Here is a 21,164-nt window from a genome sequence, read left to right on the forward strand (position 1 = left end):
ATTGTCAATTTTAAACCATAGTGCATTTCTAACCTGCTTGAGAGGGAAGGTAAGGCTATATATTTGTGTTTTTTTGTGTTTAAATTGTGCTATGAGGAAGGCTGTCACAGCCAAAACACGTTAGCCAGTTATATTTGTGTTCTACTATGTAGCAAAAAAAATTATATTTCAATGGATCTTACAGACTAGCAGAGGATGTTACAGAGTAGCCAGCTGAATTCAATTATATTCCTTGTGTAGAGACACTTCAGTCAAAGCACTGTAACAACCACTAGAAGCTGAGCCCTGCAGTGGAGCGAGGGTAAAGTACCATTTTCTGACAGAGGGATTTAGTTCCAAAAGAGAGATAGCCCCTCAAAATCAAGGACAGTTAAGAGCCATGCTTTAGCTTGAGATTACACAAAACAACCTGTAGGTGATGGTTAGTATCCCTTTATGAGAGCCCCTCCCTCTGGGTGTATGATGTTGGTTAGGGTTTTCTCTTTCCCTTTTAAATGTTGAGCCTTGGGGAGGGAGCATCAGAAGGGTTTTGGGAAGTGGTAACCTGCTGTGAGCTTCCATGTAAAGTTATAGTCTATTGTTGGGGTATGGACCTCTAGGATAGGCTAGGAGTAGGAAGAGAGAACATATTATGAAAAACCTACAAAATAGAAAAGGTGGAAGCACTGGCTGGCAACCATCTTGGTACATTGAACCATAATAGAAAGTAATGAAAATAACTAATGAAAGGAAGGAGAATATATATACCCCGGTTGAAAGACATTTAGCATTCTGTTTAAATTTGCAGTAAAACATTAAAAAATTATTTGCTGGGAGTACGTGAGTAACCAAGATAGTGGAGTTCCTCCATAAACAAAGTGTATGGTAGCCCATGTCATTCCTGTTTTCAGAAGAACAAAGAGACCAGCTTACAAATCAACTTTGAGTGGGAGGAAAACACAGTGACCCAAGGGTGCACAAAGTATACTTTTGGCCCTATGGATAGTTAATAAAAATTTTTTGTGGGAAAACTGCAGTTACATTATCTTCCCTATGACGGTCTGGTCCACGTTCTATAGCTCCTAACTTTCTAAGACAGGAAACAAGAGCACACCACAGGTTATTCAGGCAATGAGGGATGGTGACTGATTACTATAAAAGTAAAATGTCTTTATGTATATACAGTCACTTAAAGAAGCATTTCAGTGACATATTAATGGTCACAAACAAAAAGACCTAAAATATACCAGGGCTTAGGTTTGAAGGGAACAAAAGAATTGGAATGTATTTCAAATAATTGCATTGTATCTTTTTTGAAATGTAGGCTAAGCTATGAATAAAACATCTAACTGGATGCTGTAGGAATCACCATTAATTTTCTTTACAATAGTAATTTGGAAAATGTGTAGGAAGGACATAAAAACCACGATTTTATAGCAGTGAATGTATATACCTCAATAGATCATAACTAAAATAGGGAATTTATTCTGAAAAAAAAAGAGGAACAAACGAATTTAGATCCAAAAAGAACAGCTGGTAGCTGTGGTATCCATTTAAAAGATATACGTGTATCTCCTTGTGTTATTTTCAATAGAACTTAAGGAATCATAAGTACAAGAGGTGGACTATGGAAATGAAACAGAACACAGACAGTGAAACAAAAAGTATGCAACTGCTGTTTTAGCCTCTGGTAGGCTTATTCCATAGGTTTCTAATATGCAGGTTAATTCATGTTCAAGATAAAATTGATCCACTTTATTTAAAAGCTTTATTTTAGCTTGCAATACCTAAAGAGCCTGTGAAGTGAGAGACACTCAACATAAATATAACTTTTCCGATGTTCTATGGTTTCCTAACACCAAGGCTAAATGTATTAATTACATTGGGAGCAATCGATCATATCAAATAGATAGGGTCATCAATGGAAAAAAAAATAAAGGTGAACTCCAGGTACACATCTAAATACACAGATGGAATACTGTACATGAGAAATATACAGTATAAGAACTGTTAAACCTGACAGAGGGTTTTTATTTCTGTCCAAGATTTATACTCCCCCTTTACATAGAACAGTAACCAGAATGATATCAAATACAGTTAAAGAAGAATTCCAGGTATGGATACGATTACATACACTATATTACCAAAAGTTTTGGTAATTGGAGCAGAGACTGCGAGCCAGGCCTTCTAGCCCACACCAGTGCCTGACCTCACAAATGGGCTCCTGGAAGAACGGTCAAACATTCCCATAGACACACTCCTAAACCTTGTGGACAGCCTTGCCAGAAGAGTTGAAGCTGTTATAGCTGCAAAGGGTGGGCCAACTCAATATTGAACCCTACGGACTAAGACTGGGATGCCATTAAAGTTCATGTGTGTGTAAAGGCAGGTGTCCCAATACATTTGATAATATAGTGTGGTTACATTGAACTAACTTGGACCAATATAACTTTGCATATACCATACCTTTGGAATGCCTCTAGAATAGACCTGGGCATCTCATGTCTCCGGGCCCTGTCAGACCCTCAGGAGTTAATTTGGAAATCAGAAATCCCTTCATTCAGGCTGGCCAGTCAACAAGATGGTGGTGGTTGTGCTTCCACCCTCATTGGTCTGCTGGTCACCAAGATGGTGTTGGTTGCACTTCTGTCCTTTCTGAGTGGCTTCTGCTGTGTAGGAGGGGCAGCACTGCCTCTCGATCTACTGGGACAGGTCATGAAGGCATGTGGTGAGGTGTTGCAAGGTCCTGCTCTCCACCCCCTCTATTCAGTCCTAGCTATTGGCTCCTGCTCCTGTCAATCCAGTGACAAGGGAGGTGGGGGTGGGATCAGGTCCAAATGTCTGTGTCAATGGACGCATCAGCCAGTCTCGGGAGTGAGCCCACACAAGTGCCCCCATAGGAATCAGCTTCCTTTTGGGGGTAAAAGCAAGAGAGGAGGAGCCAGGAGGGAGACCCGAGAAGAGGAGGATTGGGGCCACTTTGTGCAGAGCAGATAAGTATAGACATGTTATTAAAACAAAACAAAACAAAACAAAAACACTTTAAGAGAATGTTTTGTACTTTTTCAATAAATGCAAAGATATCTCTGATTTGAATGAGGTGGAGAGAAGAAAATCATCTAATCAAAGAATGCCTTTAATTTATTGAGAAAAGGTGAAGCCATTTCTGCATGGCGCCAATGCCGAGCACCTCACCTCCTGTGTTCAGAATGCAGCAGGCAGTCTCTTGGCATGGGACCCATGAGCTAGTGGAGATCATTGGAGTAGTGGTGCCAACTACAGTGATTTCTGCTTCTAGAAGGACCCCACAGGTATGTTATATGCATAGTTACATTGGTCAAAGCTGGATCAATATAACTATGGAAAAATATTCATGCTTGGATTTAGTCTTCAAGGAATACAGTGGTATCTGGTCAAACTCAGTTTGCTAACTGGCTAGTGAAAAAGCAGCAACAGACTGATTAGGTCCTCCCCCTACTCACTCTGCTCTCTCTCATGTCAGTGTGTTGACACATTTGCGTGTAGTACACATGATTGGCTCTTAGTCCTGCTTTTCCCTCTGCTTGTCTAAGTACTGCTGTATAGGGGATTACAAAAAGCTAGTACCAGTCAAATTCAACTAGTTGCATTTAAGACTTAATGTACAAAGAATGTTTAAAAGCCTCTCCAGAACACTGTACACAGCTGTCTTCACAGCTAGTAACCAACAGTTAAAAACGTCCATTTTGCAGTGTTGCGTTTGCGTTTAGAATCATTTTTACATTTTCATACCCCAGATGAAGTCCAGGTGGACGAAACGTACGTTGGGTTGGATTGAGCTTATCCTATGATATTGCGCCCATTGGAGACTGTTTGTGATCACAATTTGAATGCCTATTATTTACATGGAAAATGTAAGTTCTCCACTTTTGAAATAAAGCTGTAATTTTTGACGGTATGACACTATGTGGAGATTTTTTGTCTTTCTGAGCACCTGTAAGATCGGAGGAGACACAGATAATCAAGGGCCATATTTCTAAGGCTTAAAACCTACTGCTCATAGGACTCTTTGTCACACGCAGTCCATTATTTCTTGTAAGTGCTCCCGATTTCCTCCTTATGGTGACTGATGCACTGGTGGTGACCTTCTTTCATTTTGGAACACGGAATATTTTCTCTTTTGGATACAGATTCCACTTTTGATTTGGACATTATATATTGCACTGTTGCATATTTCATTGAAATTTTGAGTTATATGGAAATATACACTAAGTTATACTTTGTTATATTAAACAGCTTTGCATTATACACTTTAGTTGGTTTTACACTATCACACTTTATGTTTGAAATGTTTATATGTGGTACTATATATATTAGATCAATCTGACTAGTTTCCATGTCTTTAGCGTGGCACTGATTGTGTTTTTTAGTTTTTACATTGTAAAATGGTCAGAAATGTATCCTTATTAAAAACACCTATAAACAAAACGCTTATAAATGCGAGTTACCACGTTTAGAAGCGTTTGCACGCTGTTATTTGGCATTTCAAATGCCAATAAACTTCCGTCTGAACACATTTTTTTGCTTTAAAAAAAATGCCACTAAACTCAACTGCCTCTAAATGACTATAAATGACTCAGTGTACATTGACAGATAGGATGACATAGAGGAGAGTTCAGGGGCTGCTGAAAAAACGCCCAAATGCCCCCTAACGTCCGTTTATCAGCAGCAGTGTAAATGAGGCCAAAAATATAAATTTTGTGACCCAATAATGAATTCAGAGCGGTAATGTGTTCTTTTAATCTGCCTAGAGTTCACCTTTAAAAAAAATCAACTTTATTTGAAAGTCCGAAGTCCTACATGTTAGGCAAAATTGATATCTCTTCACTGTCATTTGATATGTATACCATTACCATGTTCTCTTATACAATTGTATAGTGTACCCATGCTTGGGACACTCTCCTGCATTGTATATGATGTACTTTTTCTTTTATATGTCTAATAAAATTTTGTATTGATTTTAAATTGATTCTAAAGTGGTCTGTCCAATAGTCCATGAGGGATATTTTCAAACCTTTGGTTTGTTTTTCATGTCGTAACTTTATTTGAAAGGGTAAAATCGGCACATTTACACAGTTCCACTAGCAATGTTTTGGAGGTTCATGTTATCACAATTGCCAACTGAGATTTTACCACAATATGTGCTTTTTCACATGAGCCTCGATGAAGTGCAGTATAATCATAATCCCCTATATTTCCGCTGCAATTCCTAGACAGGTTGGCAGTGGTGATGAAATTGCAGAGAAGGGACATAACATGAGTGACTGACACAAAATCTTATCTGCTATTTCTCTTATAGAAAATCTGATAGAAATCAATTTTATTAGAGGTGCTGCAGGACAACAAGAGCAAAGTGACAGATAGCATCTGTATTGCTCCTTCATTATAAGTACTATTGTTAAGGTCAAGCATTATAGCTACCATTTAGGTTTATAACTTTTCACCTGGTTAGGTCAGATAACAAGTATAACTGAAAGCAATTAGTGCATGGCAAACTATAAATCACCAATCTGTAAACAGGTAAGTTAAAGCTATCTGAAGCTAAAGCTGAATGCCAGGCAAACATTAACATAAACATAAAGAAAATCATCCAATGTTGTTATATTATATTATCATTAATACTTATAATACTTAATGAAAATGATTTTAAATGATAAGTACACCTTTGAAAAAATACCTGGGACTTTCTTTGAATTAATAGAGTATACAGTAAACCCCCCTCCATTGCGGGGGTTACGTTCCGGACCCAGCCGCAAAAAGTGAAAATCCGCGAAATAGAAAAACCCTATTTAAAATGCATTGTAGGCATGTTTTTTTTTACTGTCACTGTACGTGTAAAAGCATTTTAAGGTCTTTAAACACACTTTTAAAACAATAGAAACTCATTTAAACACATAAAAGATACTGAGAGACATAGCAAGAGCTATGGAAAACAGAAAAATATTTCATTTTTAATGATTTATATAGTAAAATAAAATTACAAAAAAAAACGCAATATACTGGGACCCCAAAAACTGAACCGCGATGGAGCGGGGGTTTACTGTACACAGGTCTCGGGTAAGTAGAGATGTCACTTACAGTAGCACAACCCATATTGCCCCAGACCAGTGCATGATTTACCCATTTTGTGCTGAGCCCCCCAGGCACATGTGACAAGCTGAGCCCTGACATTGGCCACAAGTAATAATAACATGCTGCTTGGTGTATGCCCAAAGGTGAAGTTGGTTATTGCCATGACTATGGGGTGCTGTAATAGGAAAAAGCAGCCCTGGGAGAGTAAACCACTCCACCAAAGCTGAGTGACACTTCTACTGGTCTAAGGTGTCCTATCATGTGTGCCTTAGTAATGCAGAGACTACTGGGTGTTCCTGATTTTCTTATGAACATTTTCACGTAGCCTTTAAATACTTCTACTATAAATATCTGATATTATTATATAAACCCCTATACACCAATTGGATTCAGAGAAAGAGGCTAATTTCTACTACATTGTAGATTGCCTACATTCTATCATGGATTGGGAGCTTTCCTAAAGAATTAGAACCCTGGTCTATTTATTTTTTTTTACTTACTACTATTTAACCCAGAGAGAAAAAAAAAAAAAAAAATGTTTTTCTTAACCACTTGCCCGACCAGACTCCACCTATATATGGTGGCAGGTTGGCAGGTTGGCAGGTTCCCACAAATCGCCGGGGGGTGTGTGCACCAACTCACCAGCAGGGAAGCAAATCCACATGGCTGGCGGCTGCAATTGCCGCCGGGCACCTGTGATCGCTCCCCGAGAAGAGAGAATGGCGGTCTGCTGTTGTAAACACAGCAGACCGTTGTTCTCTCAGGAATCAGCACAGAGCGCCTGTGTTCCTCCTATTTAGGATCACAGGTCTCTATGTTGATTTCACAAGCCCATCCCCCCACAGTTAGAAAACACCCCCTAGGCGTACACTTACCCCTTTAATCACCCCTGGGTTACCCCTTCCTTGCCAGTGTCATTATTATAGTAACAGTGCATTTAGCACTAATTACTGCAGTAATGTCACTGGTCCCCCCAAAAGTGGCAAAAATGTCAGTTAGGGGTCTAATCTGTCCACCGCAATTTCACAGTGCCGCTAAAAATCGCTAATCGCCACCATTACTAGTAAAAAATAAATAAATAAATAAAAATGACATAAATTTTTCCCCTAGTTTGTAGACGCAATAACTTTTGCTCAAACCAATCAAAATACACTTATTGGGATTTTTTTATTTTATTTTTTTACCAAAAATATGTCGCAGAATACAAATTGGCCTAAAATGATGAAAACATTTGATTTAAAAAAAACATTTTTGGGGGGGGGAATGTTATATAGCAGAATGAAAAATATATATATATTTTTTTTTTTTTTCAGAATTGTTGCTCTTTTTTTGTTTATAGCGCAAAAAAATAAAAATTGCACAGATGATCAAATACCACAGAAAAAAGGACATCACTTTTATTTACCACGCAATTGTCAGGTAAAGTAACGTAGTGCCAAATTGCAAAAAGTGGCCTGGTCATTAAGGGGGAAAATCTTCTACTCCAGAAGTGAATAAGTATAGTAGGTAAAGTCAAGAACCCTTACCTGTTGTTTTTTTTTTATTTAAATTTTTTTTGTTTTTTGTTGCTGTCAGTGTCCCTGTTGCAGATTTTCTGCCAATTTCTGTCTGGGTACCATTGATACCCATTGTTACTGGGACAGTAAGTTAACCTTTGCCCACTTTATCCAAAACAAAAGACAAAAGAATTGGCTGGACAAACATCTTAAAGTAGTAGTAAACTTAGCAAACAAAATCCTGAAAATGAATACATTGATAAATGAACCTCCTCGGTCTCTTCTTACTTTTTTGAACTGCTTTTGCTTTCCCTATCTCCTGTCTGAAGCTGGCACCATTTTTCCTGTTCCCTTCCACACCAGTTCACTGTAAAAATTCTGTCCTTTCTTGTTGTAGTGGGCGGAATCTTGCGCATGTGCATTGAGTGTTTTTTAATCGGGGATAAGAAAGCTGTGCACAGGGCTGTACTCTTGCAGGATTGCAATGCAATGCCGCAGAGAAGATTTGATGAAGGTACCACATTCACTGGAATGGGGAGACGGCACACAGAGCATGCCGTGAATATTAGCAAACACTCGCATTTGCCGGTGACACCATTACATCGATACTGCCTGAATTACAACAGAATGCCACAGGTTAGACAAAATGTAAAAAGAGGAACGTTTCCCCCGATTTTTAATGATTTTAATGCAGCAAATTAAATCTATTGAGTTTACTACTACTTTAGTCAGTTTGTTGTGAATATCAAACACTCTGCTTCTTTTAGCACATTATCACATTAGTATTTGTGTACTAATTACATCATATAAGGGAAGGAGCTTGTACATAAAGCTGTCATAGTGTAGGGGGGCCAGGGCAGCATGATGTATATATAAAAACTTTATTATAAAGTATTGATTTATTTTAATTAATTGAAATACTGTCACTGCACATAGGAGAATTGTCAATCTACAAATATATAGCATATAAGCAAAGTGCATGAGTATTTATTAAGCTATTAGTGCGGAAAAGATGTTTTAAACAAATGGTTAGAGATTAGCTCAATTGCATTTCATTATGTATTTGTAAAAATGCAAAGTATTATATTATGCAGAAAAATACAAAATGAGGTTGAAGGATTGTAAGAGGTGCATGAAAGTCAGCCAGCCCCCAGTCTGATGTACTCACCCTCCAGTCTGTCACCAACCAAAAAAAACCTGTCTCTTGGTACAAAGAACAGGGGTTTAGTTGACACACATTTGCAAACGCATGTGAAAGCTGCAGAGCCACTTCACGGCACCCTGTTATATCTGCAGTCCTACACTCTCAATTTAGTGTCCTCACACTGGAGGCACATGGCCGCCAATGGCTGGATGGGGGAACAGGTGAGAGGGAGACAGCCCAACCTCCCCCAACCCATCCTCATCCACGACTGGCTGTTGTCTCAAAGACTCAAATAATTAGGTTTATAACGATGGTGCAAACTGGAAAAGACCAGCTGAAAAGCATTACACCTCCATCCCCTTGGTGGATGCAGCATATAGATAGGAAGGGATTTTGTGTCCCCCATCCACAGACTGGAGGGTGAGTACATCAGACTGGGGGCTGGCTGACTTTCATGCACCTCTTACAATCCTTCAACCTCATTTTGTGTTTTGTTATAGGGATGGAGACGCCGGGCAACACCAGCTTGGGTCTCATATAAAGTCCCACCTAGTCCAATATGTTTAAGCAACCAGGGATGGAGACGCCTTGCTTACAGCTTGGTGCCTCATATAAAGTCCCACCGTGCGATTTTCGTGCGTTTTTGGTGGATGCAGTTTTGATTTGACTTTATTGTTTTCCGTATACAAGGATGGAGACCAATAGCATGACCTGCTTGTCTCACATAAAGTCCCAAAAGGAAATTAGGGATTTCAAAGGCAGTGAGCTTTACAGGCCATGCCCCATACATAAAATCCCTTCCTATCTATATACTGCATCCACCCATGGGATGGAGGTGTAATGCTTTTCAGCTGGTCTTTTCCAGTTTGCACCATGGTTATAAACCTAATTATTTGAGTCTTTGAGACAACAGCCAGTCGTGGATGAGGATGGGTTGGGGGAGGTTGGGCTGTCTCCCTCTCACCTGTTCCCCCATCCACCCATTGGCGGCCATGTGCCTCCAGTGTGAGGACATTAAATTAAGAGTGTAGGACTGCAGATATAACAGGGTGCCGTGAAGTGGCTCTGCAGCTTTCACATGCGTTTGCAAATGTGTGTCAACTAAACCCCTGTTCTTTGTACCAAAAGACAGGTTTTATTTGGTTGGTGACAGACTGGAGGGTGAGTACATCAGACTGGGGGCTGGCTGACTTTCATGCACCTCTTACAATCCTTCAACCTCATTTTGTGTTTTGCTTGGGTCTCATATAAAGTCCCACCTAGTCCAATATGTTTATGCAGAAAAATACAAAGTGAATTGGTGCTGTTTTCTCAATGGATCAATAGGTGTATTAAATGATGAAAAAATTAGCTATCCCTTGAGAAAGTCACATGGAGTAACACAACGCGTCGGGAGGAGCCGGTTGACGTCACTTCAAGTCTACGGCTGAGACAGGAAGTATCAGAGTTTACCTCATATTGCGGCTACATACAGTGCCTTGCGAAAGTATTTGGCCCCCTTGAACTTTGCGACCTTTTGCCACGCTTCAAACATAAAGATATAAAACTGTAATTTTTTGTGAAGAATCAACAACATGTGGGACACAATCATGAAGTGGAACGAAATTTATTGGATATTTCAAACTTTTTTAACAAATAAAAAACTTAAAAATTGGGCGTGCAAAATTATTCAGCCCCTTAAGGTAATACTTTGTAGCGCCACCTTTTGCTGCGATTACAGCTGTAAGTCGCTTGGGGTACGTCTCTATCAGTTTTGCACATCGAGAGACTGAAATTTTTGCCCATTCCTCCTTGCAAAACAGCTCGAGCTCAGTGAGGTTGGATGAAGAGCGTTTGTGAACAGCAGTTTTCAGTACTTTCCAGAGATTCTCGATTGGATTCAGGTCTGAACTTTGACTTGGCCATTCTAACACCTGGATATGTTTATTTGTGAACCATTCCATTGTAGATTTTGCTTTATGTTTTGGATCATTGTCTTGTTGGAAGACAAATCTCCGTCCCAGTCTCAGGTCTTTTGCAGACTCCATCAGGTTTTCTTCCAGAATGGTCCTGTATTTGGCTCCATCCATCTTCCCATCAATTTTAACCATCTTCCCTGTCCCTGCTGAAGAAAAGCAGGCCCAAACCATGATGCTGCCACTACCATGTCTGACAGTGGGGATGGTGTGTTCAGGGTAATGAGCTGTGTTGCTTTTTTGTCAAACATAACGTTTTGCATTGTTGCCAAAAAGATCGATTTTGGTTTCATCTGACCAGAGCACCTTCTTCCACATGTTTGGTGTGTCTCCCAGGTGGCTTGTGGCAAACTTTAACCACTTACCGCCCGCCCGCCGTCATATGACGGCGGGACGGTGCGGCTATTATCCTGGGCGGCCGTCATATGACGTCCGCCCATTCAAGCAGGACAGGCGCGCGATCGCGGGCGCGCCGCCGTGCACTGCCGGTGTCGGCGTGTCCCCGGGACACAGCCGGTCACCGGCAGGGGGGAAACAGCCAATAGGCATGGCTGTTTCCCACGTGATCGGCTGTGTTCCAATGACACAGCCGATCACAATGGAGGCGCCTGGGAGATGACCGCGCATGCGTGATCGGGAGCGCGCAGCGTGGTCATGTCGGTGGCACTGTGTTCCGTAGGAACACAGCTGTCACCGGCGGTAGTAAACAGTCACTGACAGTGACTGTTTACTATGTGATCGGCTGTGAATCCATTCACAGCCGATCACAAAATGTAAACAATGTGCAGTAACTCAGTGTTACTAGCTCTTCTCTCCTCATACAGTTTCCAGTGTGAGGGGAGAAGAGCTAGAAACATTGAGTTACTGCTCTGTACCCCTGTAAAAAGTAAAAAGCACACAAATAAAGGTCCCCACACACAGTCCTCAGCCCCCCCCAATGTCCCCTGTCACCCAACAGTCACCTCATCAGTGCCCAGAAATTGACACCCATAAGGCTACGTTCACATGTGAGAGTAGCGATCGCAGGCAGAATAACCGCGATTCTGCCCGCGATCCGGAAATCATTGCAAATTGCTGGACGCCTGTGTGCTGCCCGTGATTTGCAATAGCACTCCAAACGCTGTGCAATGTTGCCACCATTTCCGCCTGCCGAATCGCGGTAACATCGCGCAAACATCGCATGACGCCCAAAAAAGGTACAAGAGTTTCTTTGGGGCGTCATGCGTTGTTTGCGTGATGTTACCTCGATTCGGCAGGCGGAAATCGCTGCAACATCGCACAGCGTTTGGGGTGCTATTGCAAATCACGGGCAACGCACAGGCGTCCCGTCATTTGCAATGATTTCTGGATCACGGGCAGAATCGCAGTGATTCTGCCCATGATCGCTACGCTCACATGTGAACATAGCCTAAAGTTCACCGGTCACCAGAGACTGCCATCAGTACCGCCGTGCACCATCGCCCGTCACCTATCACCCATCAGTGACCATCGCCCATCACCTGTCACCCCATCAATCACCGTCACCTGTCACCCCATCAGTCATCGTCACCTGTCACCCCATCAGTCACCCTCATCTGTCACCCTATCAATCATCGTCACTTGACACCCCATCAGTGATCGTCACTTGTCACCCCATCAATCATCGTCACATGTCACCCCGTCAGTGATTGTCATCTGTCACCCCATCAATCATCGTCACTTGTCACCTCATCAATCATCGTCGCCTGTCACCTCATCAATCATCATCACCTGTCACCCCATCAGTCATCGTCACCTGTCACCCCATCAGTCATCGTCACCTGTCACCCCATCAGTCATTGTCACCTGTCACCCCATCAGTCATCGTCACCTGTCACCCCATCAGTCATCATCACCTGTTTGCCATATACATGCAATCACTTACTGACCGCCTAACGACTATATGCGTCGGCCATTAAAAGCTAAATACTGGAGTTATGGCAGCAGATAGCCCCCATAACCCCGGTATTTTTTGAAACGGCGGGCGGTCGGCTTTCAGATAAGGGTGGTCCCAGTGGCGGATTCACCGCGGAATTACCCTTACGGTGCAGGGGAAGAGGTGCCCCCCTCCTGCCGCGTCCCAGATGTTTTCCCAGCTTACCGGACCCGCCGGCAGCGGGGAAAACTATCCGGTCCCGGATCCTCAGAGACAGGAAGTCGAGTGAGGGCAAGATGGCCCTCACTCAACTCTATGGTCTTGGAGGACCGGAGCTACGTCAAAAGACGTTGCCTAGCAACCGGTTTAAAGGGCTGCTTTTTTTTTTTGCTTTTTTTTTTTTCCTCTTTCAACAATTTTTTTTTTTTTCTTTTTTAGTGTAGTTGTGAGGTGTGAGGTCTTTTTGACCCCAGATCTCACAATAAAGAGGACCTGTCATGCCTATTTCTATTACAAGGGATGTTTACATTCCTTGTAATAGGAATAAAAATGATCAAAACATTTTTTTTTTTAAACTGTGTAAAAATAAAAAAATAATAAATAAAATAAATAGGAAAAAAAAAAAATTAAAGCGCCCTGTCTCCGTTAGCTCCCGCGCAGAAGCAAACGCATACGCAAGTCCCGCCCACATATGTAAACGGTGTTCAAACCATACATGTGAGGTATCGCCGCGATCGTTAGAGCGAGAGCAATAATTTGAGCCCTAGACCTCCTCTTTAACTCTAAGCTAGTAACCTGCAGAAATTTTTAAAATGTTGCCTATGGGGATTTTTAAGTACCAATGTTTGGCGCCATTCTGTGAGCATGCGCAATTTTGAAGCATGACATGTTGGGTATCTAATTACTCGGCGTAACATTATCTTTCACATTATGGAAAAAAATTGTGCTAAATTTACTGTTTTCTTATGTTTTAGTTCAAAAAAGTGATTTTTTTTTCAAAAAAATCGCATTTGGAAGACCTACTGCGCAAATATGGTGTGATAAAAAATATTGCAACGATCTCCATTTTATTCTCTAGGGTCTCTGCTAAAAAAAAATATATAATGTTTGGGGGTTCCAAGTAGTTTTCTAGCAAAAAAAAAATGATTTTAGCTTGTAAACACCAAGTGTCAAAAATAGGCCCAGTCTTAAAGTGGATAAATGGACAACTTTGTGTAAAGCGCTACTTGGATGTTAGGCCTATGTATGTGGCCAGGCTGTGAAAAAGTGTTACACATGTGGTATCGCCATACTCAGGAGGAATAGCAGAATGTATTTTGGGGGTGCAATTTTTGCTATGTGTTAGAAATATTGCATAAATGGACAGCTTTGTGTAAAAAAAATGTGTTTTCATTTTCTTTCCACATTTTCCAAAAACTTGTGGAAAAAAATGACATATTCAAAAGACTCATTATGCCTCAAAAATTATACGTTGGGCTGTTTGCTTTCCAAAATGGGGTAATTTTATGGGGGTTTCCATTGTCCTGGTGCTCCAGGGCCTTCAAAAGTGCGATAGGTTGTCAGGAAATTATATGTGTAATTTGTGCTCCTAGAATGCCGGACGGGGCTACTTGGATGTTAGGCCTCTGTATGTGGCCAGGCTGTGAAAAAGTCTCACACATGTGGTATCGCCATACTCAGGAGGAGTAGTAGAATGTGTTTTGGGGTGTAGTTGCAAGTATACATGTGCTGTGTGAGAGAAATAACCTGTTAATACGGCAATTTGTAAAAAAAAAAAAAAAAAAATCTTCATTTTGCAAAGCATTGTGGGAAAAAATTACAACTTCAAAAAACTCACCATGCCCCTTATTAAATACCTTGGAATGTCTACTTTCCAAAAAGGGGTCATTTGGGGGGTATTTGTACTTTCCTGACTTTTTAGTGTCTCAAGAAATGAGATAGGCCTTCAGTACATCAGGTGTGATCAAGTGTGATCAATTTTCAATGATTCGCACCATAGCTTGTGGACTCTATAACTTTCACAAAGACCAAATAATATACACTTACTTGGGTTATTTTTACCAAAGATAAGTAGCAGTATAAATTTTGGCCAAAATTTGTGAAGAAAAATTACTAATTTGCAAAATTTTATGACAGAAACAAAGAAAAATGCGTTTTTTCACAATATTTTAAGTCTTTTTTTATTTATAGCACAAAAAATAAAAAACCCAGTATTGATCAAATACCATCAAAAGAAAGCTCTATTTGTGTGAAAAAAAGGACACAATTTTTGTATGGGTACAGTGTTGCATGACTGAGTAATTCTCAGTCAAAGTGTGAGAGCGCTGAAAGCTGAAAATCGGTCTGGGCAGGAAGGGGGTGAAAGTGCACTGTAGGCAAGTGGTTAAACAGCACTTTTTATGGATATCTTTAAGAAAGGCCTTTCTTCTTGCGACTCTTCCATAAAGGCCAGATTTGTGCAGTATACGACTAATTGTTGTCCTATGGACAGAGTCTCCCACCTCAGCTGTAGATCTCTGCAGTTCATCCAGAGTGATCATGGGCCTCTTGGCTGCATATCTGATCAGTCTTCTCCTTGTATGAGCTGAAAGTTTAGAGGGATGTCCAGGTCTTCGTAGATTTGCAGTGGTCTGATACTCCTTCCATTTCAATATTATCGCTTGCACAGTTCTCCTTGGGATGTTTAAAGCTTGGGAAATCTTTTTGTATATTTAAACTTCTCCACAACAGTATCTCGGACCTGCCTGGTGTGTTCCTTGTTCTTCATGATGCTCTCTGCGCTTTAAAAGGACCTCTGAGACTATCACAGTGCAGGTGCATTTATACGGAGACTTGATTACACACAGGTGGATTCTATTTATCATCATTAGTCATTTCGGTCAACATTGGATCATTCAGAGATCCTCACTGAACTTCTGGAGAGAGTTTGCTGCATTGAAAGTAAAGGGGCTAAATAATTTTGCACGCCCAATTTGTCAGTTTTTTATTTGTTAACAAAGTTTGAAATATCCAATAAATTGCGTTCCACTTCATGATTGTGTCCCAGTTGTTGTTGATTCCTCACAAAAAATTACAGTTTTATATCTTTATGTCTTGAAGCCTGAAATGTGGCAAAAGGTCGCAAAGTTCAAGGGGGCCGAATACTTTCGCAAGGCACTGTATCTACCGCTGCTATACTGTGAGTTTTTATTATTTGTTTTATCAATAAAATACATTATTTACTTCACTATGAGGTCCTTCTTGATTATGTCCCTGTTATGAGCGGGAGATTACTTTGATCATCACTGTAGAGAGAGGCAGCATTCCCTACAGACTGGTGTACCTATATGAGAGGTGAATCTACTAGTGGCCCCACTTAAAGTCCCGGATGTGGAGAAAGACCTTCAGCCAAGCCAGGTGATATTATCAAAACGCTCATTTGAGTGTATATGGAGGTGAGCGGCCATTGCACTTATTTTTGGATTAGCTCACATTGGTGACACCTGCTGGCAAATTTTAAGATTCACAAGAGTCACTATATCCATTTGGAGCACTATTTGCCCTTCTGCACATGGATACTTTGATTGGGTGATATATTCACTCACTATTTAGTGCAATAATTCCATATGTTTACCATTTTACCTTGTTTATTTGGACACTTTGATTGGATGATATATTCACTCAACATTTAGTGCAATAATTTCATTGGCTTTACCTTCTGTATTTTTGAAGCACTGTAATTGCATTGCACTGGTGTACGCATGAACTTTCTTTTTTAGTTTTTTATATTTGTGCATCTTATCATCATTCATCCTTTAACACAAATTATTTATTTTGTACAGTGCACTTTGGATGTTTTACATTTTTTTGCATTATTCCCTCACTGTGTATTATGTGATTCATGATGTTTTTAGATCCATTTAATTCCTATTAGATTGATTTATTAGAGTGATTGCCATATATTGTGTTTACTGGTCATCTTCACCTTCCTACATTCTGTTACGCATACTTAATGTGTAGTATGCGATTCACAGTGAATCAAACTTTTTTCATCATTTAATAAACCTATTGATCCATTGAGAAAACAGCGCCAATTCACTTTGTATTTTCCTTCATATAGAATTGTGGTGACACTTTAGAATTGGCAGCTTTGTTTTCTCCTTATATTTTATTTTATATTTTTATATCCATCCATCTTTGTTTATTTATCTACACATCCTCTTTTCAATACTTCAGTGGTAGCGCATTGGCCTTTTGTCTATTATATTATGCAGGTTAACTGTGTCTATAGTGTAATTTAAAAAAGTAATAAACCCAAAAACAAAGATTTTGTTTTACACTGCAGCTTTCCAATTCTTAGAAGTGATGTTCTTTCTTTTTCTTTTCTCTTGGTGATCTGGCCAGTAAGTCTGTTGTTTCTCAACAGAACAATCTGTCCTGCAGCTTTAGCAGTTAGAGGGTTGAGAGAAACCATTTAATACTCACAGGGATTCTTACAATGGTCAGCTTCTATTCTTTTATGTAAAACCTTTATCCCAAAAGGAAAAAAACTTTAGCTGTGACGACTTAACCACTTGCCGACCAGTCACTGGGACTGTACTGGGGCAAAGTGGCTCGATTCCGTCCAGCGACGGTAGACCTACGCCGCTGGACTCCTCCCCTTGTGGGCGTTACTCGCGCGCCGCCAGAGGCTCACTCCCGCTGTTTTCAGTCACAGCAGGAGTCGGACCAGGGGAGGAGCGGCGGTGATCACCACCGCTCTTCCCCGATCGTCGGGGAATCGAGTCTGGAGATCCGCCCACTTGTGTAAACAAAGCAGGTTGATCTCCTAAGTGACAAAGAGTAACAGATTGCAGGGTTCGGCATAGCTGAACATGCGATCTGTCCCTGTGTCACTCAGTCACCTCCCCCCACACATGTTAGTAAGCCCCAGGCATACATTAACCCCTCCCTCTCCAATAAAATTAACCCCTTCCCTGCCAGTGTCATTTTTACAGTAACAGTGCATATTTATAGCACTGATTACTGTAGAAATGTCACTGGTACCCCCAAAAGTGTCAAAAATGTCAGTCAAGGGTCCGATCTGTCCGCCGCAATGTTGCAGTCCCGCAAAAAAAATTGCAGATCGCCGCCATTACTTGTTAAAAAAAAAAAACACCAAAAATGACAGAAATCTTTCCCTTAGTTAGTAAACGCAATAACTTTTGAGCAAACCAATCAAAATATGCTTATTGTGATTTTTTTTTTACCAAACATAGGTAGCAGAAAACAAATTGGCCAAAAATTTAAAAAAATTTTGATTTTTACATTTTTTTGGGGGGGAATTTCATATTAAAAAAATGTGAAAAATATTGTTATTTTTTCAAAATTTATGCTCTTTTTTTGTTTATAGCACAAAAAGTAAAAATCGCACAGGTGATCAAATACCACCAAAAGAAAGCTCTGTTTGTGGGAAAAAAGGACGTAAATTGCTTTGTTTGCCTGCCTTGACGCGACGGCCCTGCTCACACTGGAGGCACATGGCCGCCAATGGGTGGATGGGGGAACAGGTGAGAGGGAGACAGCCCAACCTCCACCAACCCATCCTCATCCATGACTGGCTGTTGTCTCAAAGACTCAAATAATTAGGTTTATAACCATGGTGCAAACTGGAAAAGACCAGCTGAAAAGGATTACACCTCCATCCCCTTGGTGGATGCAGCATATAGATAGGAAGGGATTTTATGTACGGGGCATGGCCTGTAAAGCTCACTGCCTTTGAAATCCCTAATTTCCTTTTGGGACTTTATGTGAGACAAGTAAGTCATGCTATTGGTCTCCATCCCTGTATACGGAAAACAATAAAGTCAACTCAAAACTGCATCCACCAAAAACGCACGAAAATCGCACGGTGGGACTTTATATGAGGCACCAAGCTGTAAGCAAGGCGTCTCCATCCCTGGTTGCTTAAACATATTGGACTAGGTGGGACTTTATATGAGACCCAAGCTGGTGTTGCCCGGCGTCTCCATCCCTATAACAAAACACAAAATGAGGTTGAAGGATTGTAAGAGGTGCATGAAAGTCAGCAAGCCCCCAGGCTGATGTACTCACCCTCCAGTCTGTGGATGGGGGACACAAAATCCCTTCCTATCTATATGCTGCATCCACCAAGGGGATGGAGGTGTAATGCTTTTCAGCTGGTCTCTTCCAGTTTGCACCATGGTTATAAACCTAATTATTTGAGTCTTTGAGACAACAGCCAGTCGTGGATGAGGATGGGTTGGGGGAGGTTGGGCTGTCTCCCTCTCACCTGTTCCCCCATCCACCCATTGGCGGCCATGTGCCTCCAGTGGCTCTGCAGCTTTCACATGCGTTTGCAAATGTGTGTCAACTAAACCCCTGTTCTTTGTACCAAGAGACAGGTTTTATTTGGTTGGTGACAGACTGGAGGGTGAATACATCAGACTGGGGGCTGGCTGACTTTCATGCACCTCTTACAATCCTTCAACCTCATTTTGTGTTTTGCTTGAGTCCCACCTAGTCCAATATGTTTATGCAGAAAAATACAAAGTGAATTGGTGCTGTTTTCTCAATGGATCAATAGGTGTATTAAATGATGAAAAAATTAGCTATCCCTTGAGAAAGTCACATGGAGTAACACAACGCGTCGGAAGGAGCCGGTTGACGTCACTTCAAGTCTACGGATGAGACAGGAAGTATCGGAGTTTACCTCATATTGCGGCTACATACAGTGCCTTGCGAAAGTATTCGGCCCCCTTGAACTTTGCGACCTTTTGCCACGTTTCAAACATAAAGATATAAAACTGTAATTTTTTGTGAAGAATCAACAACATGTGGGACACAATCATGAAGTGGAACGAAATTTATTGGATATTTCAAACTTTTTTAACAAATAAAAAACTTAAAAATTGGGCGTGCAAAATTATTCAGCCCCCTTAAGGTAATACTTTGTAGCGCCACCTTTTGCTGCGATTACAGCTGTATGTCGCTTGGGGTACGTCTCTATCAGTTTTGCACATCGAGAGACTGAAATTTTTGCCCATTCCTCCTTGCAAAACAGCTCGAGCTCAGTGAGGTTGGATGAAGAGCGTTTGTGAACAGCAGTTTTCAGTACTTTCGATTGGATTCAGGTCTGGACTTTGACTTGGCCATTCTAACACCTGGATATGTTTATTTGTGAACCATTCCATTGTAGATTTTGCTTTATGTTTTGGATCATTGTCTTGTTGGAAGACAAATCTCCGTCCCAGTCTCAGGTCTTTTGCAGACTCCATCAGGTTTTCTTCCAGAATGGTCCTGTATTTGGCTCCATCCATCTTCCCATCAATTTTAACCATCTTCCCTGTCCCTGCTGAAGAAAAGCAGGCCCAAACCATGATGCTGCCACTACCATGTCTGACAGTGGGGATGGTGTGTTCAGGGTAATGAGCTGTGTTGCTTTTACGCCAAACATAACGTTTTGCATTGTTGCCAAAAAGATCGATTTTGGTTTCATCTGACCAGAGCACCTTCTTCCACATGTTTGGTGTGTCTCCCAGGTGGCTTGTGGCAAACTTTAAACAACACTTTTTATGGATATCTTTAAGAAAGGGCTTTCTTCTTGCGACTCTTCCATAAAGGCCAGATTTGTGCAGTATACGACTGATTGTTGTCCTATGGACAGAGTCTCCCACCTCAGCTGTAGATCTCTGCAGTTCATCCAGAGTGATCATGGGCCTCTTGGCTGCATCTCTGATCAGTCTTCTCCTTGTATGAGCTGAAAGTTTAGAGGGACGTCCAGGTCTTCGTAGATTTGCAGTGGTCTGATACTCCTTCCATTTCAATATTATCGCTTGCACAGTGCTCCTTGGGATGTTTAAAGCTTGGGAAATCTTTTTGTATATTTAAACTTCTCCACAACAGTATCTCGGACCTGCCTGGTGTGTTCCTTGTTCTTCATGATGCTCTCTGCGCTTTAAACGGACCTCTGAGACTAGCACAGTGCAGGTGCATTTATACGGAAACTTGATTACACACAGGTGGATTCTATTTATCATCATTAGTCATTTCGGTCAACATTGGATCATTCAGAGATCCTCACTGAACTTCTGGAGAGAGTTTGCTGCACTGAAAGTAAAGGGGCTAAATAATTTTGCACGCCCAATTTGTCAGTTTTTTATTTGTTAACAAAGTTTGAAATATCCAATAAATTTCGTTCCACTTCATGATTGTGTCCCAGTTGTTTTTGATTCCTCACAAAAAATTACAGTTTTATATCTTTATGTCTTGAAGCCTGAAATGTGGCAAAAGGTCGCAAAGTTCAAGGGGGCCGAATACTTTCGCAAGGCACTGTATCTACCGCTGCTATACTGTGAGTTTTTATTATTTGTTTTATCAATAAAATACATTACTTACTTCACTATGAGGTCCTTCTTGATTATGTCCCTGTTATGAGCGGGAGATTACCTTGATCATCACTGTAGAGAGAGGCAGCATTCCCTACAGACTGGTGTACCTATATGAGAGGTGAATCTACTAGTGGCCCCACTTAAAGTCCCGGATGTGGAGAAAGACCTTCAGCCAAGCCAGGTGATATTATCAAAACGCTCATTTGAGTGTATATG

This window comes from Pelophylax lessonae, assembly GCF_965119305.1.
Source record: "Pelophylax lessonae genome assembly, chromosome: 5".
NCBI classification, from domain to species: Eukaryota; Metazoa; Chordata; class Amphibia; order Anura; family Ranidae; genus Pelophylax; species Pelophylax lessonae.